At 43.6% G+C, this 25,931-nt stretch overlaps 1 protein-coding gene across 1 annotated transcript in view; it reads right to left on the bottom strand.

Moving 5' to 3' along the window:
- Senp6 (SUMO specific peptidase 6) overlaps positions 1-8,747 on the bottom strand; it is a 68,338-nt gene extending 59,591 nt beyond the window's left edge. Inside the window, exon 1 of the mRNA XM_055602501.1 lies at positions 8,191-8,747. The gene's annotated coding sequence lies outside the window, so the exon portion shown is untranslated. The remainder of the gene's footprint in view (positions 1-8,190) is intronic.
- Positions 8,748-25,931: the final 17,184 nt, after the last annotated feature.

The following is a 25,931-nucleotide window of genomic DNA, read 5'->3' on the forward strand; positions in this document are numbered from 1 at the left end:
CACACACACACACACACACACACACACACACACACACACACACACACGTCTTAGAAAGGGACAACTGGGCACAGTGCACCCTAGCAGGAAGATTGCTGCAAATTCCAAAAAAAAAAAAAAAAAAAGCAGAAAAGTTATTTTTTTTAAAAAAAAAAAAAGGCAAGGTGGGTGGGATTGGGAGGAGATGTGGGAGCTGACTGCAGCGGGGATACAAAGTGAATACATTGTAATAAAAATATAAATAAAAGTTAAAAAAAAAACAGATTAGTAAAATGGCTGGGTAATTTCCTGCAGCAACAGCATGAAGACCAGAGTTCAGCTACACCTCCCACACAAGTGACAGTACAGGCTGGGATGTAGCTCAGTTGGTGGAATGCTTAGTCAGCATGGAGGAAGCACTGGGTTTGAGTCCTAACACCCCATAAACTAGGTATGGTGAAGTATGCCATTAATCAAAACCACAAAGGTGGAGGATCAAAAGTTCAAGGTCATCTCCCACAGGATGTTTGGGGCAAGCACAAATGAAAAACTTAAACACTATCTACTTGCCTACAGGAAAAAAAAATACCAAAAGTGTTACCTTTGAAACAGCTAACCACTATGTGATAAATCAAACTGAGTCTTTGATTCACGATTTTATGTCAGAGGATATCTTGGGGGGGGGGGGTTCAAGAGGGTTTTTCTGTTTAGCCCTGGCTGTCCTAGAACTTACCCTGTAGACCAGGTTATCCTTGAACTCAGAGATCCACCTGCCTCTGCCATGATTAAAGGCATACAAAGACTACCCAGCTAGTATATCATATTTTAACATCAGTGATACATAAATTGGCTCATTAAACCAGTAACAATGACACCAAGGGAAAAAAACTATTTATTTACTGATGTACCTGAAATTTATACAACATAAACGTTCAGCTATAACAGAACATGCATTCTTTTCAAGTACATTCCCAAGAAAGAATAGATTATGCTGGATAAAATATATCGAGAATTTTTTAATTGATTATGTAAAGGATGTTCTGCAGCTACAAATCAATTAAATTAGAAAGCAGTAGTGCTGTAACAGCACATGCCTGTATGCTTATCACTGGGAGGAAGAAACAGGATGATCCCAGAGGGAACTTGTCAAGTCAGCCAGCCAGTCTAGCTGAATCACAGTTCCAAGTTGAGTGAGAGATTCTATATTAAAAAACATGGTAGAGTTTTCCCCCAGTGCCAAAGCTCAGGTGCATCCAAGACTCAGCTTCCCAAGTATGGTCCAGAAAGGCACTGCTGCTAGAGGCTTAATGGACTCTGGTTCTACTCTACAAGAGATTAAGAAGACCTCCATCATCTATGATGGCTTAGCATGTGGAATTTCTGAAGCTGCCAAAGCCTTGCACAAGCTCCAACCCTATCTTTGTGTGCTGGCATCCAACTGTGATAAGCCTATGCATGTCAAGTTGGTGGAAGCACTTTGTGCCGAGAATGAAATCAACCTAATAAAGAAATGGGCAATGGTTGGGTACAGTTAAGAACTATAGCAAAGCAGACAGATGCAGTGGTGCATGCCTATAATCCCAGCACTCTGGGAGGCTGACACAGGCGGCTCCTCTGTGAGTTTGAGGCCAGCCTGGTCTACAACACCAGCCCAGGACAGCCGAGGCTACACAGAGAATCCCTGTCTCAAAACAAACAAAGAACCACAGTAAAGAATTTCACGCTAAAGAGAGCATCAAAGAGTACTTTAAATGCAAGAAATGAAAAAATGAAGTATTTGTCATTAAAAAAGAGAAAGAGAGGAAGAAAGAAAGAAAGAAAGAAGGAAGGAAGGAGAAAGAGAGGGAAAGAGGAGGGGTGGAGAGATGTCTCAGGATGTGCAGCACTACATGGACTAGCATGAGAAACTGTTCCAATTTCCAGAACCATGTAAAGTGCTGTAAACATTCCAGTTCCTTTCCAGGCAGGCAAGCAGGACAGTTCCCAAGGCTCACAGGCCAGCTAGCCTTGTCTATGGTATGCTGTGGCAAACAACAAAAGAGAACATGTCTCAAACAAGATATAAGGCAAGGTCTGACACCTGAAGTTGTCCCAGACCTCTACATGTACAGTGTGGCAAGTATGGACCCACATCTGCACACATAAACACAAGCACATACATGCATAAGAAAGAAAGAGAGGAAAGAAAGGGAGGAAGAAAGGAATGGAAAAAGAAAAGACAAGACATCTAAGAAGTTGGAGAGATGGCTCAGCAGTTAAGAACAATTGTTCTTGCAGAGGACCTGGTTTCAATTCCCAGCAGCCTCAGAGCAGCTAATAACCTAAACTCCAATTCCAGGGGACCCAACATCTGTTCTGACTTCTTCAGGCTCCTGCGTGTATGTGGTACACATACACACTCAGGCACATACACATAAAATAAAATAAGCCTATAATTCCAACATTCAAGGAGTGTTGTGGTTCATTAAATATTTATTGTTGAATCTTTTAGTTAATCAGCAGTTATTCCTAAACCAGCTCTATACCCAAATCACCACACAGAGACTAGGATTTATTTAACTAACCTAGAGCACAATGTTGGGCAATAGTTACTCCATCCTAAACCTCCAAGCCCTCATAGTTTCCTACCATTCAGATTTCACCCATTATACTTGCTTTTAGTTAGTCCGCTCATCTCTCCTCATGGTTCCAAGTTCTCTCCCGCCTACCTCTGCTCCTCCCTCCTGCTCTTCCTCTCTCCCCTCAGGACCAGAATGTCCCACCCCTATTTTTTCCATTGCTCAGCATTCGGGCTGGTTATTTAATTGACAATATAGAAAACAAATGGTGGCATGTTTACACAAACTTAAGACAGGTGATGCTTATAATAAGGATCATGATGCAATGTCTGGATTGAAACCAGACAGAGGGGTAGAGAAATCAGCATTTGAATGAACAAGGGTAAATTGTATACATTCCAAAAGAACATTATACCAACAAAGGAGGCAGAGGCAGGTGGATCTCTGAGTTTAAGGCCAGTCTGGTCTACAAAGCCAAGTCTAGGACAGACAAGGCTACATGAAGAAACCCTGTCCTGAAAAAATAATAAAATAAACATTTATTTATTTTTAATAAATAAATAAAGTTATTTTAATAATTTTCAAAAAAGTGTAGAGTGATAGAAAAAAAACACTTTGACCTCTGGCCTCCACGTGCATAGGCAGGAGCCCATGCCTGCTTGCATTCTCTCTGTCTCTCTCACATACACACACACCACACACTAAATGGGGAAAAGTAGTAGGGAAAGCAATTCAGATGACAGCAAAGGGTAAAGAGAAAGCAAACGAGATAAAAGTAACCACAATACATAAATAAATGTGAAAGAAAGCAGACTTGTTAGGGCTCCACAGTTGAGAGAGAAGAGAGAATATCAAAGGGGCAGCAGACTATAATTGCCCAAAGACAGCAATCATCTCCCAACTGATTCCCCTAATGGTCTTCCATCCCTCTACAGCTGTCTTCACATAAGAGTCAAAGAGCTTTTCGGAACTATATTAGATGATGTCACATTCAGCCTCTCCTTGCACCATTCTTGCTGGTACTGTTTTCATTCCCTCAAACATGCACGTTCCTTCTCTGCCTGAAAAGCACTCTCTCTCCACCACTTCTCCTATTCATCCTTCAAAGCTCTGATAGATAAAATTCTTATTGTAAATAACTCCTTTGTTGTACCTGACAGTTGTAATTTTCTAAGTGTGATCATGATTATTTAGTCTCCTTACTATTCACGAGATCCAAGAAACTGCCATGTGCTTTTAAGTAGTGACTAACAACAGAAATTGTCATTTCTTTTCTCTCTCTCTCTCTCTCTCTCTTTTTTTGGTTTCTTTTGAGACAGGGTTTCGCTGTGTAGCCTTAGCTGTCCTGGACTCGCTTTGTAGACCAGGTTAGCCTCAAAATCACAGAGATCTGATGCCTCTGCCTCCCTGAGTGCTGGGCTTACAGGCATGTGCCACTGCACCCGGCTCAAAACCATTCTGAAATACTCACTGAATGAACAGAGAAACCTGCCAAAATTATCACAAGTGAAAAAGGGCTGCATGACATCAGTATATGAACAGATGTAAAAGAAACAGTCAACGACGAGAAAAAAAAAAAAAAAGATAATTCAACACAAATAAAATACAGAGGGTCCAATAAGTAGGAGCCACTTTCTAGAGAAGTCACAAAAGAACACAATTAGATAACCTCTTAACAGCTAAAACATATTCTAGAACAAAGATATCAAACATTCATTTGACACTTGGGACCCAGCAGAGCATTAACTTCCTTCTCAGTCTACTCAGTCTCAATAAATGGCATTAGTTCCCAGTACCTCGTGCTAAACCTCAAAGAATGATCTTAAAGTCTTCCCTAACCTTATGAAGAAATCTATAAACTCTAGACCAAACCATCTCCAACTTACTGACTCTCCTTTTCCAATTTCCAAGCCAGGCTTACTTCTATGAAGATTGCTACAATGTTTTGTTTTGAATTCATCTCCCTTTCATTCCTACACTTCTGTTAATTTATTGCAGACAGGGAAACCAAAAGTGACCTAAAATAAAAAAGACAGCTTAATGTATCCCACAGGAATGACCTTGAACTTTTGAGTAGCCCATGTCTACCTCCCTTGTACAGGGATTACAAGCATTCACCACCCTGTTTTATACCTTGCTAAGGATCAAACCCAAAGCTTTATGCAGGCTAGGCAAGCATAATACTGAGCAAGTACTACAGAACACGGATGTATAAATTATATCTGAATACTTTTTTGCCTCAATTTAGTGGCTTCCTACAGCTGGGAATGAGACATAATTACAATCCTAGACCAAAGAGCTTCTACACTCTGTTCTTTGCTTGCTTTATTTTAAGCAGTGAAATCACGTACCACCTCTAAATCCTTATATGCATCATCTCCTTTGAGTACCTCATGATTAAGGTGTTTACTCAGCATCATTTCTTTAAGGATAAGGACACCTTTCTTTTCTTTTCAAGATTTATTTATTCATTATTTACACAACATTCTGCCTCCATGTGTGCCTGTGCATTGGAAGAGGGCACCATATTTCACTGTAGATTGTTATGAGCCACCATGTGGTTGCTGGGATTGAACTCAGGACTCTGGAAGAGGAGCCAGTGCTCTTAATTGCTGAGCCAGCTCTCCAGCCCTTCTTTTTGTTTTTTTTTTTTTTGAGACAGGTTTTCCATCCTGGAAATCTCTGTGTAGGCCAGGCTGGCTCCAGAGATCTGCCTGCCTCTGCCTCCTGAGTGCAGGGATAAAAGGCGTGTGCCAACAACCACTACTGGGCAAGGACATCTTTCTTAACTCACTTAGAAAACCAGGCTCTCTGGAACTCAAAGATCTGCCTGCCTCTGGCTCCTGGGTGCTGGGATTAAAGGCATGTGCTACCACTGGCTGGGAAGGACACCTTTCTTAACTTGAAAACTATAAAATAAATTTTCGACCATTACATTTTTCTTCTACAGCCTTTTATCATATTGTAATGACCTAGTTTATCCATGAACAGCAAATGTGTTCCGTGTATAAGAATATGACATTAAAACTACAAAGGAATTGCTTCCCTAGAGCTTTTATTTCCACAGGTCTGAAAAGCAGAAATCATTTGATAAATCGATAAGAAAAATAGGACAGTATTCCATGTACCTGTATGCAGATTCATGACCCCAAGTGGCACCAGCACATTATAAACAGTTGTCAAGTTTGGGCAAATCTCAGTAAACTGATTAAGCATAATACTCTGATGCTTTTTTTTTTTTTTTAAACTTGTTGGTAGTCTCTCCCACTAAAATAAACATTCACGAAGGTTGTGAGTTTAAGTATTTCATTTTCTGTTTTATTCCAACCAAGCAGACTAGGCTACTAAAAATATTTGATGAGCTAAGAAAAACCTACTTCCATTTTTCAAAAATACTGCCAGGGAAAACCAAAGTGTAATATAGGGACCTTTACAATATTAAAACTAGGGGCTGGAGAGATGGCTCATAAGTTAAGACCACTTGCTGCTCTGGTAGAGGACCCAAGCTCTGTTGCCTGTACCTAAACTGTGTCTCACAATCATTCTTTATTCCAGTTCCAGGTGACTGGATGCCCTCTTTTAACTTTGTGGTCACCAGGCTTGTACATGTTGCACATACATGCAGGCAAAGACCCATACACACAGAAAATAAACACCTTTTAAAAATATTTTTAAAATAGTAAATCCAGCCGGGCACAGTAGCACATGCCTGTAATTCCAGCACTCAGGGAGGCAAAGGCAGGCGGGTCTCTTGTGAGTTCGAGGCCAGCCTGGTCTACAAAGCAAATCCAGGGCAGCAAAGGTTACATGGAGAAACCCTGTCCTCAAAAAAAAAAAAAAAAAAAAAAGTAATCCTAAAACCCTCAGATTGGTAATCCTAATGTTTGAGAACCTGAGACAAAAGGATTTCTAGAAGTTCAAGGCTTGCCTGGTCTACATAATGTGATCCTGTCTCAAATTAAAAAGAATAAACAAAAACCTACTGAACAAGACAAGGTGAAACTCAAACTTTCATATCTATACCTCTACAAACACTTAAGTTAGATTAAACTTAAAGCAATGGACAAATGGACAATTACCTATGTTAGTGATGGCTTTGTGCTGGTTTTATACTGTGTTATCCACTCAGAATTTAAACAGAATTAGAAGCCCATAGAAGCCCCAAATTTACAAAAACCTACAAGTATAATCATGCCTGGTGAAAACGAACATCTGAAAGCCATCTGGTGAATTTCCAAACAAAAAACAACACGCATAGGAACCTGCCCTAGGAACTACTACTCCTCCAGTGGCCCGTTGGCAGGTTACCTACTGATTAAGTCAGGAAACCGCACGAGCTTTCTTTATCTTGTGAGGGAAATCATAGAAAGCTCTCATCACTTCGTACACAGACTTGCAAAGCAAGGTAAGCTTCCGCCTCCCTCTGTATCCTCAAGCACAGAGAATAATAAAGAAAATTACTTTTCCTCTTCTCTTAGTCTCCATTCATTAGACGGAGTACCCACCCTGCTAAGGAGTCAACAAGGCATAAGCCACCCTCCTATAGAACTCGTAACCACTAAGGTTCTTTCTTGAGCTATGTCTTCTTAATTCAGTAATGTCTCTAAATCATCTTCTAAAGCATGGCCTAGATATATTTAATCGGGGGGGGGGCTGCAAATTACCCCCGAAGAGTGGTTATTAACAAGCACTGAAAGCAGACTCATTTTCCTAAACATATTTATAAACTCGATTACCAGACAAAGTCGTGTGAACGTTCATGTTCCCGGGCCATAATTGCAATCAAACGTAGCTGAACTGTGGAGGTCCCTACACCGACACAGGCAAAAGCCAGTACCGATACCCATTCACCACGACCCCAAACCAAAACATACCTTTCTAAGCTGGCTCAGTCCACCAACTGAAATAGTTAACTCTGCTTCACCAGCGACTAAAAATGGAAACACCCTCACTCTTTCAGCTTTCCTGGCTTACCCCAAACTGGCACCGCAAAGCTCATTTTTCTGTTCATAGAAATTGCTTTTTATACAAAAAGTATATAACCAAACACATCTCATTTTGGAGGAGCAGGCACAGCCGGGCCTAACCTGCACCCCAGTGGCAGCGGAGCAGCCTAGGAGCTTTTTTATTTTTCTTTTTAACCAAAAGGCCGTGAAAACAACTACCTCTCCCCCTTGCCTCCTCGGCTCGGCCAATTCCAACCCAGCTCAGCGGTCTGAAAACTTTCCACGAAACGCTGAGCAAGCCCCGAACGCGGTCCGCCCGCACCCACCAAGTCACCCAGGGACGACGTAGAGGCGGGGGGCCAGCCCAAGCCCTTCGGCCTGTCCCTCCAACACCGCAGGCCGTCCCCCGGGCCTCGGCTCGCTCTGCGGCTGCCACCGCGCCGCCTCGCGCCGGCCCTGCCCGAGCCTTTCTTTCCCCGGGCGGCCCGAAGTCGGCGCGCCCGCAGCGCGTTCCCGGCCCGCCCGCCATCGGCCGTCCGGACCCCCGCGGCCCCAGGCCCGGCCGGCGCACACAGATGAGGACCCCGGTGGGGCGGGCCTCCCCCCCCCCCCCGCTGCCCGCCCCGGGAGTGGGGGTTGGCGGCTGGGGGGGGGGAGGGAGACACACAGACACACACACACACACACACAGACACACACGAACGTACCTTCCAGAAAAGTAACCTCCCCGGCGCTGCCACCGCTCTTGCCCGCCGCCATCTTCCTCCTCCCACGCCGCCTCCTCCTTACTCCATGGCCGGCACCGCCGCGGTGCTCGCGGGGAACAGGGGCCGCGCGGCGGGAGGGTAGCAGCCGCAGGGTGGCGGGCCTCGGGCTCGGCCGTCCGCGAACGGCGCTCCCCGCCGGCCGGGCCTCCACACAAAAGCGAGGCGGCGCGCGCCCGGGCCTGGCGCGGGGCTGACGGGAAGCGGCGAGGGGGCCCGCGCGGCCTGGGCTCCCCTCCCCTCACGCTCCGACCGGGAACCGAGAGAGGCGACGGCGCCGCTCCTCCCCGAGCCCGGCTCCGCTCGGCGCGCCACTCCCCATCCACCGGCCCCCGCTGGAAGCCCCGCCGCTCCGCCGCCGGTGCCCCGCGGAGGACGGAGGAGGAGGCGAGGGCGCTCCCACGCCTCCCCGCGGCCCGGGCCGGAAAGATGGCCGCAGCGAGGGCTCCGCCGACCGTCAGGCGCCCGCGGCCCCTCGCCGCTGCCGCTGCCGCCGCCGCCGCTCGCTCGCCCGCCCACCCCGCCCAGGCGTCAGAGCATCAGCCCAGGCCTCGGCGACTTGTCCATGTGGACGGGGGTGGGTCTCCGCCGCCGCCGCGCGTCGGTCGCCACAGCAGCCCCGCCGCCGCTCCTCCCCCAGGGGGCTCCGGGCCCGCCCCGCCGCCGCCCCGAGCCTCTTCCTTCAGGTCCCGGCTCCCCCCGCCACACGCACACCACACACACGCCGCGGAGCCATCCGAGCAGGGCCGGAGCCGGGGTGGGGGGCTTTCGGGCCCCGGGGCCCTGCGTGGCCTGGTCCGCACGGCCTAGGCGGGGCGCGGGCAGAAATGCCATCCTCAGAAGGCCCCGTGGCAGACCCAGCCGGGGAGCGCAGCCGGGGCTCCTGGGGCCCCACAAATGCTAAAGGGGGCGCCCCAAGTTCTTGGTTTTAAACGCGTGCCAGGGGAAGAAAAGATGCAACGAGGCAGGGTAGTGCTACGTTGGAAAATAACCCGTGTTCGCTTCCATCTTCAGTGTGTATGGGAGAAGACCTTTGTCATTAAGGTGCATGATAACTAGACTCCTCCAGACCAGACGATGGTTCAGACGACGACACAATTCGAGGTCTTTTTTTCTCTTCTTATAAGCTGGGCTTAGTGGTGTAGGCTTTTAATCCTAGCCCACGGGGACAGGCAGGTGAATCTCTGTCAGTTGGAGGCCAGCCTGGTTTACATATAAAAAAAAAGGAAAATGCAGAAAATGAAAAAAAAAAAAAAACTTACCGAAATACAAGTCACTTAGGTGTGTGATCTGCTAATAATAGATGTATAATATACTATATGTTATATAATATATACATAGATCTATTTGTGCACTCTGCTGCCTGCAGTTCCTGCAGAGGCCAGAAGAGGGGGTACCCCGAAACTTCTGGAACTGGAGTTGAGACAGTTGTGACTGCCCTATGGGCGCTTGGAACCAAATTTCTGAGCCCTCTACCTCCTAATTTGTCCAGCCCTCTACCTCCTAATTTGCAGGTGGGGGTTTCACTCTATCCACCTGGCTGGCCTGGAATTTGCTGTGTAGACCAGGCTGGCTTCAAACTCACAGAGATCTGCCACCCTCTGCCTCAGCCTCCCAGGTGATGGGAGAAAAAGTGTGTGACACATCAAGTTTTGTTTTCTTGAGACAAGGTTTGTAGTATCTGGGGAATCCCAGGCCGCCCTTGAATTCGACTTGTAGCCAAAAATGGCCTTAAATTTCTGATCCTCCTGAGTCAACATACCAAGTGCTGAGATTACAGGCATGCACCGTTACACTCTGCCTCGCTTGTTCCTTAAATCTCAGTATCCATCTTTCAAAAATAAAAATTTATACTGTATATCAGTGAAAACTCAGTAGCAATTAAAATGATTCAGATGTACTTGTTGAGTACAATCTTTGAGCACTTACCTCCCAATTCGGCTATTAATTAAACAAAAACTCACATAGAAAAATTTTTTTGTAACTTTGTACCTTATCTCAGTGTGGTGGTTCACACCTCTAATCCTAGTGCTTGGAAGGATGAGAAGGCAGATCTCCATGAGTTTAAGGCTACCCTGGCATAAAAAGGGAGATGTGAAGCCAAGGCTACACAGTGAAGCTTTGCCTCAAAACAAAAACAAACAAAAACCACAATGTCTTTTACTATAGTGCCACCGGTAATCTACCCTGAGTTCATAAAAGTAACATAATGAATGTAATGTATTACAGTTCGTATTTTTATTGCCTATGGAAACATGATCCTGTGGGGACAGTCTTTGAATGACATTGTCTGTGTTAATGACTCAGTAGAATGCTGAGGCATGTAGATAAATAGGTAGATGTGGGATGCTTGGCCTTAACTACAAAATATGAAGAAAGTGTGCCTCTTGTTTAAAAGATACACACTTGCTGGCCTTCGGAGGAGGGAACCAGGAGTCAAGGGATAAAGGTGGCCTCTCAGGATGGCAAAGGTGAAGAAACTGATCCTAGAGAAAGAGGAACTTAGAGCCTTGGGTTTAGCCCCGTGAGATGGGTGTTGTCTTCTGACCTTGCAGAACTGTGCCGTGATAAATTTGTGGGAAGTTAACCAAATTAGTGGTACAATACTGTGGTGGCTCATACCTGTAATCCTAGTACTTGGAAGGCATGCTGATCTCTGTGAGCTTGAGAAAAGCCTGGTCTACACAAAGAGTTCCAGGCCAGCCAGGGCTGTACATTAAAACTTTACCTCAAAACAAAAACATGGAAAATTAATACATGTGGAATGGGAAACTAGAAAGTGTTATCATTTTTAAATAATTTAAGCTGGGTGTGGTGGTATGCCTTTAATTCTAGCACTGGGAAGGCAGAGGCAAGCAGGTCTCTGTGAGATCAAGGCCAGCCTGGTCTATATAGTGAGATCCTAGAGAGAGGCAGAGAGAAAGAGAACTGAATGGGTCTTTTCGGAAAAAGGCCACTGCTTCATTATTTTTCTATTTTGATTTAAGACAGGTTCTCTCTATGTAGCTCTGTCTGTTCTGGAACTCCCTAATATAGACCAGGCTGGCCTCTCCCTCCTTAAAGCCTGTGCTACCACACCCTGCTTCTAAGCTTTAGTAATTGCAGCTAGACTGTGGAGCATTGTCATTCTAATCTTACAGCAGAAGTATGGATTAAACCAATTACCAATGGCTTGTTACAACACAAATTTACCTAAACCCCAGAGTAACACTAGAGAAACTGCTGTTCTAACAGGTTCCCAAGACACTGTTACTGCTGATGGGAGACTATAAGAGAATGAGATTTCAATAGTCTTAGGTTCCTTTCTAGTCCAGTCATTCCCATTCTGAGCCTGCAATTAGAAATCAGTTTTCTGGCCAGGCCTGGTAATCCCAGCATTCTGGGAGGCAAAGACAGGCAGATCCATGTGAGTTCGGGGCCAGCCTGGTCTACAGACTGAATCCAGGAAAGCCAAGGCTACACAGAGAAATCCTGTCTCAAAAAAACAACAACAACAAAATATCAGTTTCCATACTTAGGTACATTGTGGTGATATTCTCTAAACTCACCATTACTCCTAATGAGTATGATCATGTTTATTCAGCATTCAGAGCCTAGAAAAATTCATATTTAGAAGTTGCTTCTGTAACTATATATTCAGTATATTCACAGTAATACTGAGTTAGCCTGCCTCCTTCCCCTCCTCCTTCCTGCTGCTTCTCCTTCGTTTTCTGAGGCAAAGTCTCCTATATAGCTGAGGCTGCTATTGTCTCAGCCTTCCCAGTGCTGGGCTATTGTGTGTACCGCTGTGAGTGTCTACCACTATGGCTGCAGCACTCCTTCTTTATTCATACATTTTTGGAGCTCGTGGTCATTACTACAATTACTAATGACTAATTACAAAATCAGTTGTTTTTCAGTTTTGATTAAAAGTCAGCCATGGGTTAGCAGGTTGGCTCAACAGGAAAAGGCTCAGCAAGCCTGATGAACTGAATTCATTCCCTGAAAATCACATAAAAAAGCTGGTAAAAAACAAAAACAAAACAGGTTGTGGTAGTGTATACCTTTAATCCCAGGAGGTCATCCTAGTCTACAGAAGGAATTCCAGGTTCCAGGACAGCCAGGGCTGTTACACAGAGAAACCCTATCTCAAACAAACAAAAAATCCCAACCAACCAAACAAACAAACAAAAAAGCCAGTACAAGATTATTGCTATAACTCAAAAGGTAAAGTATGGTTAGATACTTGGTATGCAAGCCTGATGACCCGAGTTAGATCCATGGAACCCATGTAAAGGTGGAAGGAGAAACCAACTCTACAGATTTGTTTTCTGACTTCCACTTGCAAAATCATATGTATGTACACACAGAGGAAAATAGTAGTAAATAAAATATTTTAAAAGCTCAAATGGAAGACGGGCATGGTGGCGCACACCTGTTGTCCTAGCGCTTAGGGAGGCAGAGGCAAGCAGATCTCTTCAAGTTCAGGACAGCCAAGGTTACACAGAGAAAAAAAAAGGAAGGAAGAAAATGAAAGAAAGCCAAATGGTAGTACACATCTACAATCTTATCACTCCTCCAGGTGGGAGGAGGGAGCAATCTCTGAAAATTGACTGCCACACACTAAGTAAACACACAATAATAATAAAGTTTAAAATAAAGTATGACTTAAAGCTTTCTTATTGCCATGCCTTTATCATTTAAAAGTAGCAAATGCCATTCAACTATCAGCAAACTTATTAAGGAAAAGTTAATTTTGGCATAAAATATAAAGAGGAAAGTTAGGCTATTTCAGGTTTATATGAGTGGTCAATTAATAGTAAATAATGTGATGTTTTGTTTTCTTCTAATTCTGTTAAAGAAAAATTGGGGGCTGGGGGTGGAACTCAGTCATATGTAAGGCATTTGTCTCTGTAGGATGTGTGAGGCCCTGGCTCTAGTCCTACCACAGGGAACTTCTGTCTCTTCGCATCAGCCTTTCCCTCCATTCCCTGCTGAGGTCCTTACTGCAAAGTACAACACAAGCTGAGCATTCCCTTCATGTACCAGAATTGTCTGCCTCTACACAACCTTTTCTAGTTTTAATATCCTGGTTTATGGTAGACATGCTCACTCCCCACCGACTATTAGATCGTAGCTTCTCTGTGTCAGAAAGCATTGACCCTACTGTTTGTAATCTTAGGATCACAGAGACTTCAGAGCTTTGCAGACAATTGGCCAGCATAGCTGTAATCTACTTAAACTGCTTTCTTTTTTTGTACAGGATGTTTTGAGCCATGAGGGCACAGAGAGAAAGAGAGAGAGGGGGACAGAGAGACAATGGAGAGCACAGAACAGAGAAAGAGGATGGGTGAGGTGCCCTGAAAAAGTCAAAGAGCAACTGTTTTCTTTGTTGTTTGTTTGTTTGTTTTCTTGTTTTTCATGACAGAGTTTCTCTGTGTAATAGGCCTGGCTGTCCTGGATATCCCTTTGTAAACCAGCCTGTGAGTGTAAACTCACAGATCTGCCTGCCTCTGCCTCCCCAGTCCTGGGATTAAAGGAGTACACCGCTGAGTCTGGCTTTTTTTTTTTTTTTAAGATTTATTTTATTTGTATTTGTATATGTGTGATCATGTGTACATGTACTCCTATATCCTTGGAGGGAAGAGGCATCAGATCCCCTGGAGTTGGAGCTACAGGTGGTTGTGAGCCACCTGACATATGTGTTAGGAGTTAAACCTGGGTCCTCTGCAAGAGCAGCACGTGTTCCTAACCCTTGAGCTATCTGTTTAGCCCCTACTTACATTGTTTAAGCACACATCTGAAGTTGGGTATGGTGCTGCAGTCCTATAATGCAGCACTTGGTAGATAGAGGCAGGAGAAAGACTCAGGAGTTCAAGGCCAATCCTGGTGGAATTCTCCATAGTGAATTCCAGGCTATGCAAACAGTGAAAGCCTGTCTCAAAAAGAAGAAAGCAAACAAAAACCAAGATTGATAACTGTGTTCTCAAAAAAAAAATGTGTAATGAACCCAGGACAGTATTTTATTATTGATGTGCTCTCCTGTGCCCCCCACCCCCACATTTGTAGAGATAGGATCTCAACAGGTCTGAAGCTGGAATCCAGGGCTTCCTGCATGCTAGGTGAGCACTCTAACCACACAGATACACCTCCTTTGTTTTTTTTTTATTTTTCTGTCTGGAGTAGGAGAATGCTTATGAGGTTTTAGGTCTGCACACTCTGGAGGTTAGAAGACCTAGACATTGGTCATTAGGTGTGTTTTACCATTTGACACAGGGTCTCCAACTGACCTGGAACTTTGCCAACTAGATCAGCCTAGTTGGCCCTGACATTCTTGGGACCTGTCTGTCTGCTTCTCATCTTGCCTCTCTGCCTCCCAGTTTGCCATCCCTAGTATTAACGATATGTGCCACCAGGCTTGGGTTTTTGTTTTTTTTTGTTTTTGTTTTTGTTTTTTTTTTTTTGTTGTTGTTGTTGTTGCTTTGTTTTGTTTTTTAACATTTGATTCTGGGAATCTGTGATACTTTGAATAACTGCAGCCCGCACTGGCTCAGATGTTTGGATGTCTGGTCTTCTGTTAGTAGAACTGTTTGGGAAGATTAGGAGGTATAGTTTTGCTGGAGAAGGTATGGCCTTGTTGGAGGCAGTGTGTCATTAAAGGTGGCATTTGAGGTTTTAAAACCCAAGCAAGGTCCAGTCTCTTTCTCCCTCTATCTCTGTCTCTCTCTCTGCCGACTGCCTGTGGGATTAGGTGGTAAAACTCTCAGCTACTGCTTCAGTGCCATGCCTGTCTGCTTCCTGCCATGATAATCATGGACTAACCCCCTGAAAGTATAAGTAAGCCCCCAAATAATTGCTTTCTTTGGTAAGAGTTGCCTTAGTCATGGAGCTTCTTCACAATACAAAACAGTGTCTTAGCTGAATCTGAATTCAGGTCTTTACACATGTAAGGCAAGCGCTTCACCAACAGACTCATCTGTTTAGTCTTCTCCCCCTTTCTTTGGTTTTAGGCCTCAGCCTAAACTGTGCATGAACTCTGATCCTTCTGCCTTCACCTGCAGAGTGCTCAGATTACAGGCCTTGCACACTGGGCCTGGCTCTGACTATTTATTCTGATGTAGACTCTCACTATGTTGTCCATACTGGCCTTGAACTTACTTGTAGTCTAAGCAGATTTTGAATTGGCAATCTTCCAGTACCTAGGATTATTCAGACTCCAGAGTACCTGGGATTATCGGTTTAAAAATCATCATGTGTAACTAAAGGCCTATTTCAAAAGGTCAGTCAAACAAAACAAAGCAAGGAAAACAAACTGATTGAAAGGTCAACCAGAACTGGGTATGATGAATGAAGCCATAGAATCCTAGACCTCAGAAGGTAAAAAAGGAGGAGAGCTTGGGATGCAGAACCACCATGAGTTTGTGGCTACTCTGGGCTACATAGTTCTAGGCTAGCCTCTCTCATAAAAGGAAACAGAGGAAGAGAGGGAGGGGAAGAAGAGAGGAGGGGAGGGGAAAGGAAGGGAGAAGAGGAGAGGAAATGAGCGAGGGGAGAGAGGAAGAGAGAAAGGGAGAGGAGAGGACACCAATGTTTGTGTTAGATCTACTATGGAACTACGGTCTTTATGAATAGAATAAGAGAAAGAAGCTAGGACTATAGCTCAGTGGCAGAGCACCTGCTTACCATTCGTAAGGCCTTAGGGTCAATTGCAAGCAACTACCCTCCTGTGTGACCAAATAGAGAGGGAGAGAGAGAGAGAGAGAGAGAGAGAGAGAGAGAGAGAGAAACTGCCTTGGGGCAAGAAGCTTGCTTTATACAGGGAACAAAGCAAGACACCAAGGTCATACAATCTCATGCAAGTCCATACCCTCAGTTGGCTCACACTGGGCCCTAATTCCTATTGCTGGAAGACTGCAATAGCAGCAACCTGGGGACCAACCCCTAAACATGTAGGTCTGCAGGTGCATTCAAGATCCAAGATAGCAGTTCCAATTTGTTGGCTTGGTAGGTTGGTTGGTGGTTTTTTTTTTTTTTTTTTTTTTTTTTTTTTCTAGAGACAGGGTTTTTCTGTGTATAGCCTTAGCTGTCCTGGACTCCCTTTGTAGACAAGGCTGGCCTCGAACTCACAGAGATCCTCCTGCCTCTGCCTCCCAGAGTGCTGGAATTAAGAATTGTTCTACTTTATTAGTAGTTACTATTGTTCATCTTTTCATGTAGTCAATTTACAATTTAAAGGATATAATTATGTAACTATAGTGAAAAAAAAAAAAACCAGTATCTATAGGGTTCAGTCAGCCTGTGGTTTCAGGCAGCCAGTGTCCCAGGATGATGGAATACATCCTTCCTGGATAAGCACACACTAATATAGCTATAATATGTTCAAAATCCCCAAATATTTTTAAATATTGTGTATTTTTAAACTGATTTGTTTTATGGGTATAGGTGTTCTGTCTGCATATATGTTTGTGCTCCCCAGGAACTGTAATTACAGTGAGCCACCATGTGTACGCTTGAAAAGCATGTCCTCTGCAAGAGCAACAAACACAACTTAACTGCTGAACCACCTCTACAGCCCCAATCCTCTGAATTTTATGTCAATACCTGTAGTGAGAATTCTGGAATTTTGATTTCTTTTAAAAACATAGAAATAGGGACTGGAGAGATGGCTCAGTGGTTAAGAGCACTGTTTGCTCTTCCAAAGCACCCACATAGCAACTCACAACTGTCTGTAAAGCCAATTCCAAGGGATCTGAGATCTTCACACTAAATCATATAAAATTGAAAAATAAAAAACAAAACATAGAAATAGTATGTTTTTCTTTTAATGTTAGGTTGTGAATATGGGGCTGTTTTCAGCACCTTTCTATGATTTACCTCATGCTCTAGCAGAGGCCTGGTTTTGCCAGCTGCAGATAGTTTCTGTGATTGTGTGACATTTGGAATTCTGAGAATTTTCAGGCTAGAGCCCTGAAGAAGGGATTGGTGATTGGTGGTCCTTCAGGGGAAATGGTTTCAGTTTGTTATTAGTTGTGCTCAAAGAAAAAACAAGAAGAAAGAAATCTGATTCAAAGATATATCTCTCTCTCTCCTCTCTATCCTTTCTCTCCTATCTAGTGATAGAAGGTGAAACCAAGCTGTGTGTATCTCTTTAATCCCAGAAGTCTGCAGGCAGAGGCAGGCAGTGGATCTCTGTGAGTTCTAGGCCAGGTGGTCTGCAAGGTTAGTCTAGGACAGCCAGGGCTATGCAGACAAATCCAGTCTCCAAAGCAAAACAAAAAGGTGTAACCAGAGGGGATTAAGGTTGGAAAAGAGAAGAACCCACAAAGTAGCAAAGATCAGCTACAAGCAAAGAAGAAACAATAAGAAATTAGATTTACAGTTCTCTCTCTCACACGCACGTCTATCCTTTTTCCTCTCCTGTTGTAAGTGACTATTAATATCTACTATTGTTTTACCTTCTGGTAAAGCTGCTGTTAATCCTAAACAGCTATATACCCAAATCACCACACAGACACTGAGAGTTATTTAATTAACCTAGAACACAATGCTGGGTAATAGTTCCATCCCAACCCTCCAAGCCCTCATAGTTTCCTAACATTTAGATTTCCCACATTATGCTTGCTTTTAGTGATATATTAGGTCCAGTCCATCTCTCCAGGTCATTCTAAGATCTCTGCTCCTGCCTCTGCCCTCCCAGCCTCCTCTGCCCTTCTCTCCTCCTCTGCCTCCCACCTTCCTGTCCTCTGGCTCCTCCCTCTCTTCCTGCTTCCTTTCCCTTGTTCAACATTGTGGCTGGTTGCTTTATTTTGGCATGTTTGCACAAAGTTGAGACAGGGGATGCTTAGAATAAATATCACAATGCAATGTCCGGATTGAAACCAGAGAGTGGGGTAGAGAAATCAGCATTTGAATGAACAAGGGTAAAGTGTATACATTCCAAAAGAATATTATACCAACACCCTCCTATCTAGTTAAGGGGGTAAAATTGGGGTGGTGGATAAAGGTGGGAAAAAGAGGAATCCCCAAAGTAGCTAATACTGCCTGCAAATACCCAGTAGTTTCTTTTCACTTTCTTTTCTTTTTTTGCTTTCTTTTCATTCTTTCTTTCTTTCTTTCTTTCTTTCTTTCTTTCTTTCTTTCTTTCCTTCCTTCCTGTTTCCTTTCTTTCTTTTTGTTGTTGTTTTTGTTTTTCAAGACAGAGTTTCTCTGTATAGCCTTGGCTGTCCTAGACTCAAATTGTAGACCAGGCTGACCTCAAACTCACAGAGATCTGCCTGCCTCTGCCTCGTGAGTGCTGAGATTGCATGCATGCACCCCCAGGCCTGGCTTTCACATTTCTTTTTAAAAATACATTTTATTTTTTGTTTTGTTTTTGAGACAGGGTTTCTCTGTGTAGCCTTGGCTGTTCTGGACTCGCTTGGTAGACCACTCTGGCCTTGAACTCACTGTGATCCACCTGCCTCTGCCCCCCCCATGCTGGGATTAAAGGAGTGTGCCACCCAGGCTTAGCTTAATTTTGTTTATTTATTTGGTGGTGTGTAGCACATATGGAGGTCAGAGGCCAACTTGTGAGAGTTCTCTCCTTTTACCATGTAGGTCCTAGGGATGAAACCCAGGTTGTCAGATTTGGAAGCAGCACCTTTGCCATATTGCCAGCCCCCCCCCCTTTTTTTTGACAAATTCTCACTATGTGGCCCAAACTGGCTTCAAACTTTCAGTAATCTTGCTTCACTCGAGTGCTGGGACTACATGTGTAGGCCTCTGCATCTGGCTGATTCCTTTTAAGATTTTAAAAATTATTACTGGGGGCGGGCATAGGGAATGTATGATGGAGGACTGGAGTCAGTTCTCTCCTTCATCTTTCTGAGGCAGAGTTTCTCTTGTTCCTGCCATAAAGAGTATTCCAGGCTAGCTGGCCTGTGAGCTTCCGGGTGATTGTCCTGTCTCTGCCTCCCATCTCAGAGTAGGAATGTGGGATTGAACTCAAGTTGACAGGCTTGCTTACCTTTACCCAAGAGTCTATCTCACCACCACCCCTTTTAATTGGCATACATTCATTGCCCATAGTGATAGCTTTCATAAAGACATTTTCATACAAGGGTATGACATATTTGATCATATTCACACTCCCATACCTTAACCTCCCTTGTTTCTTCCCTCCCTACTTCATGGCTTCTTTCCTTAGAGACAGTTCTCACCAAGTAGCCCTCACTGACCTGAAACTCACAGATCCACCTGCCTCTGCATTCTCAGTCCTGATTAATAGTATTTGCCACCAGGCCCAGCCTTTCTTGGCTTTTTGAGGTAGGGTCTCATATTGCTTGGGCTGTCCTCAAACTCTCTATTCGGCTAAGGAGAACCTTGAATTCCTGATCCTCCTGCCTCTACCTTCTAAGTTCTGGGATTATAGGCATGCATCACCATACCCAAATCAGTCATTTCTTTTTCTTTCTTATATTGGAATTGAAGCTAGGGTCTTGTGTTTCCTAAGCAGTCTTTCTACCACTGAACTATAACCTCAGCCCTCAGTGTGTCTTTTTGTTCCTATTATTGTTGCTGGTGCTGCCATCATTGAGATGGTCTTATTATGTAGCCCTGGCTAGCCTTGAACTCACAGAGATCCTGTTACCTCTGCCTTCTGATTAAAGGTGTATATCGACTCAGTCTTGATTGTTTTCTTATTTTTTAATTTTTAGATTTGTGTGTGTGATTTTTGCATACATATATGTATACACACCATGTTGTAGAGGAAAGTTAATTCAGAACAAGGCTGTTCTGACAAGAGATCACACACAAAGACCTCCTAGGTCCGTGTGATCCACCTGGAATACAAACATGCCTTTAATCCAGGAGACAGAGGGAAGTGGATCTGAGCTAAAAGCCAGCCTGGTATAGAGCAAGTTTTAGGTAAAGAAAAGCTTAGATCCAGGTGTGCTGGTACCTGCCTTTAATCCCAGACAGTGAAGGTAAAGATAGTTTGTAGCAGGAAGCACCCATTTTTGAAAGGAATGTCTAAAGCCAGGCGATGGTGGCACATGCCTTTAATCCCAGCACTTGGGAGGTAGAAAGGCAGGTGGCTGTAAGAATTCAAGGCCCGTCTGGTCTCTGGACTAAGTTTCAGGACAGCCAATGCTACACAGAGAAACCTGGTCTCAAGAAACCAAGAGAGAAAAAAAAAAAAGTGATATCTAATTGAGTGGCAGAAACAGTGACAAATAGAGAAAGACTTGACAGAATAGGATGCAGCCAACTCTTTCGAGAAGAGAGAGAAAAGGGAAGCCTCTTATGGGGCAATGCAGACAAAGAGAGGAGGCAGTTTTTACTGGGACAGTAATAGATGGGTTGCAGAGAGAGAACTCAGGTGAAGACCTAATGAGCCAGAGAATGAGAAGGCGCTAGAAGGGTAGAGCAGATTGCTGGAGTTAGTTTGAGGCCAAAGCAGAGCAATTCAGGGGGCCAAGAAATTAGAATAAGTCAGCTGTGAGAGAAGTTTGAGTTAGAACAGTTGAGTTTAACCACCCAGCGCAGAGCTCAATAAGAACAAGTAAGGGTGAGATTATTAAGCAGTAAGTCTCAGAGGCTAAAAATGTTCTAGGCCTAGGTTAGATTGTATGGAGGCTAGATAGAGGCTTCTAGGACTAGGCCTAAGCTAGCAGACAGAGGCAGTAGGCCTCCTCAGACAACAACTGAAACAGGTAAATAAAAGATCCTTTTTACACCATGTGTTTGGGCACCTTTGGTGCCCAAAGCAGCCAGAAGAGGCCACTGGACACCCTGGAATTGGAGTTACAGGTTGTGATCCACCATTTGGGGGCTGGAAACTGAACCTGGGTCCCGCAAGAGCACTAAATGCTCTTAACCACTGAGCTATCTCTCCAGACTCCTCAGTGGTTTCTTAAAAAGCATTAAGATTTGTGTTCGTAAATTTAAGGGAAACTAGAAAGATAATAAAATTTATGGGGATGTGGGAAGGGAAAAGGGGCCACTCACTGCAGCAACTGGTGGAGCCTCTTACCTGCTGAGAGTTGCCAACATAGAGAAAATAGTTCTTTTATATGAAAATATTTTCAAATATTAAGCCAGGCATAAAGCCCGAATGCATATGAACTTGGAGAGGACCCCCTTTCTCTAGCTGGTATTTTTGGGGAATCTCACAAACAAGACTAATCACTTGATTTTCACTACAGGTATCCTCCTTTGCTCCATCCCTGTAACCTAGAGTGTTACTGCAGAGTTCTACCGCCTCTTCTTCCATGTCATAGTCTTTCTGGGTCCATATGTGTAACATGCTTCCACCCTCAATACTATAGACTAATAAATTTCATCACATGTTTGATAAACATTCACTTCATTTCTCCTTAGTTTTTGATATCTTAAGGTCCTTAATATTCAATGTTTGGTTTTTATTTTGTTTATTTTTTTAAATTTATTTATTTATTATTTATACAGTATTTTGCCTGCATGTGTGCCTGCATGCCAGAAGAGGGCACCAGACTCATTATAGATGGTTGTGAGCCACCATGTGGTTGCTGGGAATTGAACTCAGGACCTTTGGAAGAACAGCCAGTGCTCTTAACCTCTGATCCATCTCTCCAGCCCTGGATTTTATTTTTTAATTAGAGTTCTCTAGAGTAACAGAACTTATAGAATGAATCTCTTTCTTATAAAGAAAGGACATTGATTAGAATGATTTATGGGCTTCAGTTCAGCTAATCCAACAACGGCTTGCTATGAACGGAAAGTCCAAGAATCCAGTTGTTCCTTAGTCCACAAGGCTGTATGTCTGTGCTGGTCTTCAGTATATGCCAGAATCCTGAAGAAGTAGGCTCTAATGCCAGAGAAGGAATGGACTTACTAGCAAGGTGAGGGCAAGCAGGCAAAAAGCAAAAGCTTCTTTTTTCTTCCATGTTCTTATGAAGGCTTCGAGCAGAAGGTGTGGCTCAGGGTAAAGGAGTGTCTTACTACATCAAGGTCCAGATTAAGGATGTGTCTTCCTACCTCAAAGGTCTGGGTTAGAAGTAGATCTACCTGGTTTAAATTAAGTGAAACTTCCTCTCAGGTGTGCCCTCCATTTTTGGATTTTAGTTAATTCCAGATGTAGTGAAGTTGGCAAGCAAGAATAGCCATCAGAAATTTAAACTATAGAGTGAGATGAACATTTACATTGTTTTCAAAATCCCCAAACTGCCAGTGTGTGTGTGTTTGTGTGTATGTGTGTATGCAGAAGAACAATCTTGAGTGTTGTGGTAGTGAGTTGATGGGTTCTCTCATTGGCTGGCTGGTAAGCGAGTCCCATGAATCCATCGGCTTTCTTTCTTTCTTTCTTTCTTTCTTTCTTTCTTTCTTTCTTTCTTTCTTTCTTTCTTTCTTTCTTTCTTCTTTTGTTTTCTCGAGATGGTTTCTCTGTGTAGCCTTGCCTGTCCTCTGTAGACCAGGCTGGCCTCAATCACACCTGCCAATGCTTCCCCAAGTGCGGGGATCATGGGTGTGCGCCACCATGCTTGGCCATGAGCCTGTCTTTCAAGCACTGGATTACAAGTTCACATCTCCTGAAGCCCTTGAGTGGCACATATAAGTCCCTCTTATATTATCCTTTCTCATATTGTCACTCGCAAAGCAGCCAATCACAACAGACCAAACTGCACAAATAGCTTCGAACAAGAAGCATTCCTCTTGGAGACCACCCCATAGATAACTAGCTAAATATGAGGTAACCCAGAAGAACTACAACTGTTCTTTAATAGAGTTCTCTGTCTTTCATGCTAAAGCCAGGGGCTGATTGTGTGAATGTGAGAACAAAGAACGTAGTATAATTGACAGTCAGCAAGACCTGCTGGTGAGGCAAAAAACAAAACAACAAAAAAAGGCATGTTCACATCACCACACCCAGCTTTTCTCATGTGTTTTCAGGACTGAGTTTAGGTATTCAAGCTCATGTAGCAAACATTTTACCAGCTGAGCTGTTTCCACAGCCCAGCTGCCTGCCTTCCTTTCTTTCTTTCTCTCTGTCTCCCAGGCTAACCTCAAACTCACTATGTATTTGAGGTTGACCGTGAATTCCAGATCCTCCTGCCTCTGCCTTCTAGGCTGGGATTATAGGCATGAGCCACCATCCCTGGTTTATGTCATTATCTCAGTGACTGTTCTATTGCTGTGAAGAAACACTATGACCACAGCAACTCTTATAAAAGAAGTCATTTAATTGGAAGCTTGCTTCAGAGGCTTAGTCCATTATCATCATGGCAGTAAGCGTGGTGGCAGAGATCATGGCAGCAGGTATCATGGTGTTAGAATAGTAGCTGAGAGCTACAACATTCTGATCCACAAGCAGAGAGAGAGAGAGAGAGAGAGAGAGAGAGAGAGAAAGAGGAGAGAGAGCACAAGAAAGGGAGCCTGGTTCTGGTATGCACTTTGGAAGCCTCAAAGCCAACCCCAGTGACATACTTCCTCCAACAAGGCCACACCTCTTTTTTATGATTTCTTTATTTACTATGTATATAGTGTTCTGGCTACATATACGCTTGCACACCAGAAAAGGGCACCAGATCTCATTATAGATGGTTATGAGACACCATGTGGTTGATGGGAATTGAATTTAGGACCTCTGGAGGAGCAGAGAGTACTCTTAACCTTTGAGCCATCTCTCCAGCACCAAGGCCAAACCTCTTAATCTTTCTAATCCTATCAAAAAGTTCTACTCTCTGGTGACTAGGTGTTCAAATATGAACCTATAAGGGGGGGGGGGGATAACATTCTTATTTAAACCACCACTGCCAAGTAGGATGTCTTAGTTACTTTTCTATTGATGTGAAGAGACCAAGGCAACTTATAAAAGATTTTATTGAGGCTCATGGTTCTGGAGGGTTAGAGTCCATGATCATCATGGCAGGAGCCATGGTGCTGGAACAGTAGTTGACAGCTTACAGCCTGATTTAAAAGTAGGAGACAGAGAAAGCTAACTGGAAATACGGTGGGCTTTAGTGACGCACCCAGTGACACACAAACACTCTAGTGACACACCTCCTCCGACAAGGACACACCTCCTAATTTCCCAAACAGCCCTACCAACTGGGAACTAACCATTCATATATATGAGCCTATGGGAGCTACTGTCATTCACAGTACCACAGAGAGGATCAAACCCATGTCAGTGTGAATACTAGGCAAACACTATCCCCACTGAGTTACATGCCAAGCTAGCTGTCATTATTTTTTAATATTTTTTCTTTCTCACTGACTTCTAACTCTTCCTTTATCTTACATTAAATCCTACTACAGAATTGATTGTTACACTCCGAATTTTATTCCATTAATGGTCTTTTATTTCAAGCTACCACTATACTTTTAAAATTATAGTGTTTGTTCATTTTTAAGATTTATTTATTTTTATTTTACCAGTGGTTGTCAGCTGTTGTCTGGATGTTCAGAATAGAGCATGAACCCAGGTCCTCTGCAAGAGCATCCAGGGTTCCAAACGCACAGAGATCTGTTTGCCTCTGCCTCCCAAGTACTGGGATTAAAAGCATGTGTCACCATAGCCCAGCTCCAGATTATAATTTTTTTAATAACATATTTGATTCATTGCCTGTTTCTTCCCTTGTTACTGTTAGTTTCTATATGCATATACTAAAAAATTTTAGCATTTTATTTATTTAAGTTTAAAGCAAAAGTCACCTTAGAAAATTGACATTATTCAACCTATGGAGAAAAGCTTCAAGTTAACAAAAAACATTCTTAAGAAACTAGGTTTTATTTTTAAAGCCTTCTAAAAATATCACTAGGCTTTAAAAATATTTTCCCCTTTTATTCTCCAAATGGTGCCAGCTGTGCAATTTTACTTCCAGCCAGAATATTGCTTTCAACTTCCACTGAGTATTTTTTCCCTGCATTAATTAAAGGCTATTTTGGATGATATTTGCCATAGCCTTAGAGAAATACTGAGACATGATTACCAGACATAAAATTACTACATGGGATTACATATGCATTAAATAAATTGAAATCATTTTGGATTCTTTTTTTCTTCTTAAAATTTTTAACTTAAAGTCCCTTTTGTAATCTGTTCCATGGTCTTTAAGAGAAGAGGGGAGGAGGCCGTCACTCTTGTACTGTGAGATATTTGGAGACATTTCCCTAAATACCAACTGTGTCCCAGAGAGGTACAGTGTGAGGACAGCCCTTCCAAAGGAAACCCTCACACGCTGCCTCTGTGCTGACCACCCATTCAGAACATCAAGGCTTTCTCCCTTGGCATGTGAGAGTGTTTTCTCCCACCGTGAGCCATCTGCTTCTCACTAGTTCTCATGGTTTCAGCCAACTGACTTATTTTCTCACACCAGCAAACCCCAGTCTCATCACCTCACATCTCAGTACTCCTCCCATTCAGGGACAGCTAGCCTCACAGATAAACTTTCCCTGGCCTTTCCTCTCCAGGCTTCCCCTCAGGAGCTGGCCTACTCAAGTACACCCTAGCCAACATTCCTTCTCCATCCTCAGTATCAGCTAGGAAGGGAGGGAAAGGAGGGGAAGACAGAAGCAATTAAGGTCTTCATTTGTATTTTTTAGAAACAATAGGCAGAGTGATTTGATTATTAAACAGGGCCCTGAGGATCCAAACCCCAGCCCTAGCAGCTTAGCCTCTAAAATTTGATGGCTTACATGACTGTGTTCTATTGTTCCATTGCAGCATTTGGATATTACACATA

Source organism: Psammomys obesus, unplaced genomic scaffold (genome assembly GCF_907164565.1).
Source record: "Psammomys obesus unplaced genomic scaffold, mPsaObe1.curated_primary_1811, whole genome shotgun sequence".
In the NCBI taxonomy this organism is placed as follows: domain Eukaryota; kingdom Metazoa; phylum Chordata; class Mammalia; order Rodentia; family Muridae; genus Psammomys; species Psammomys obesus.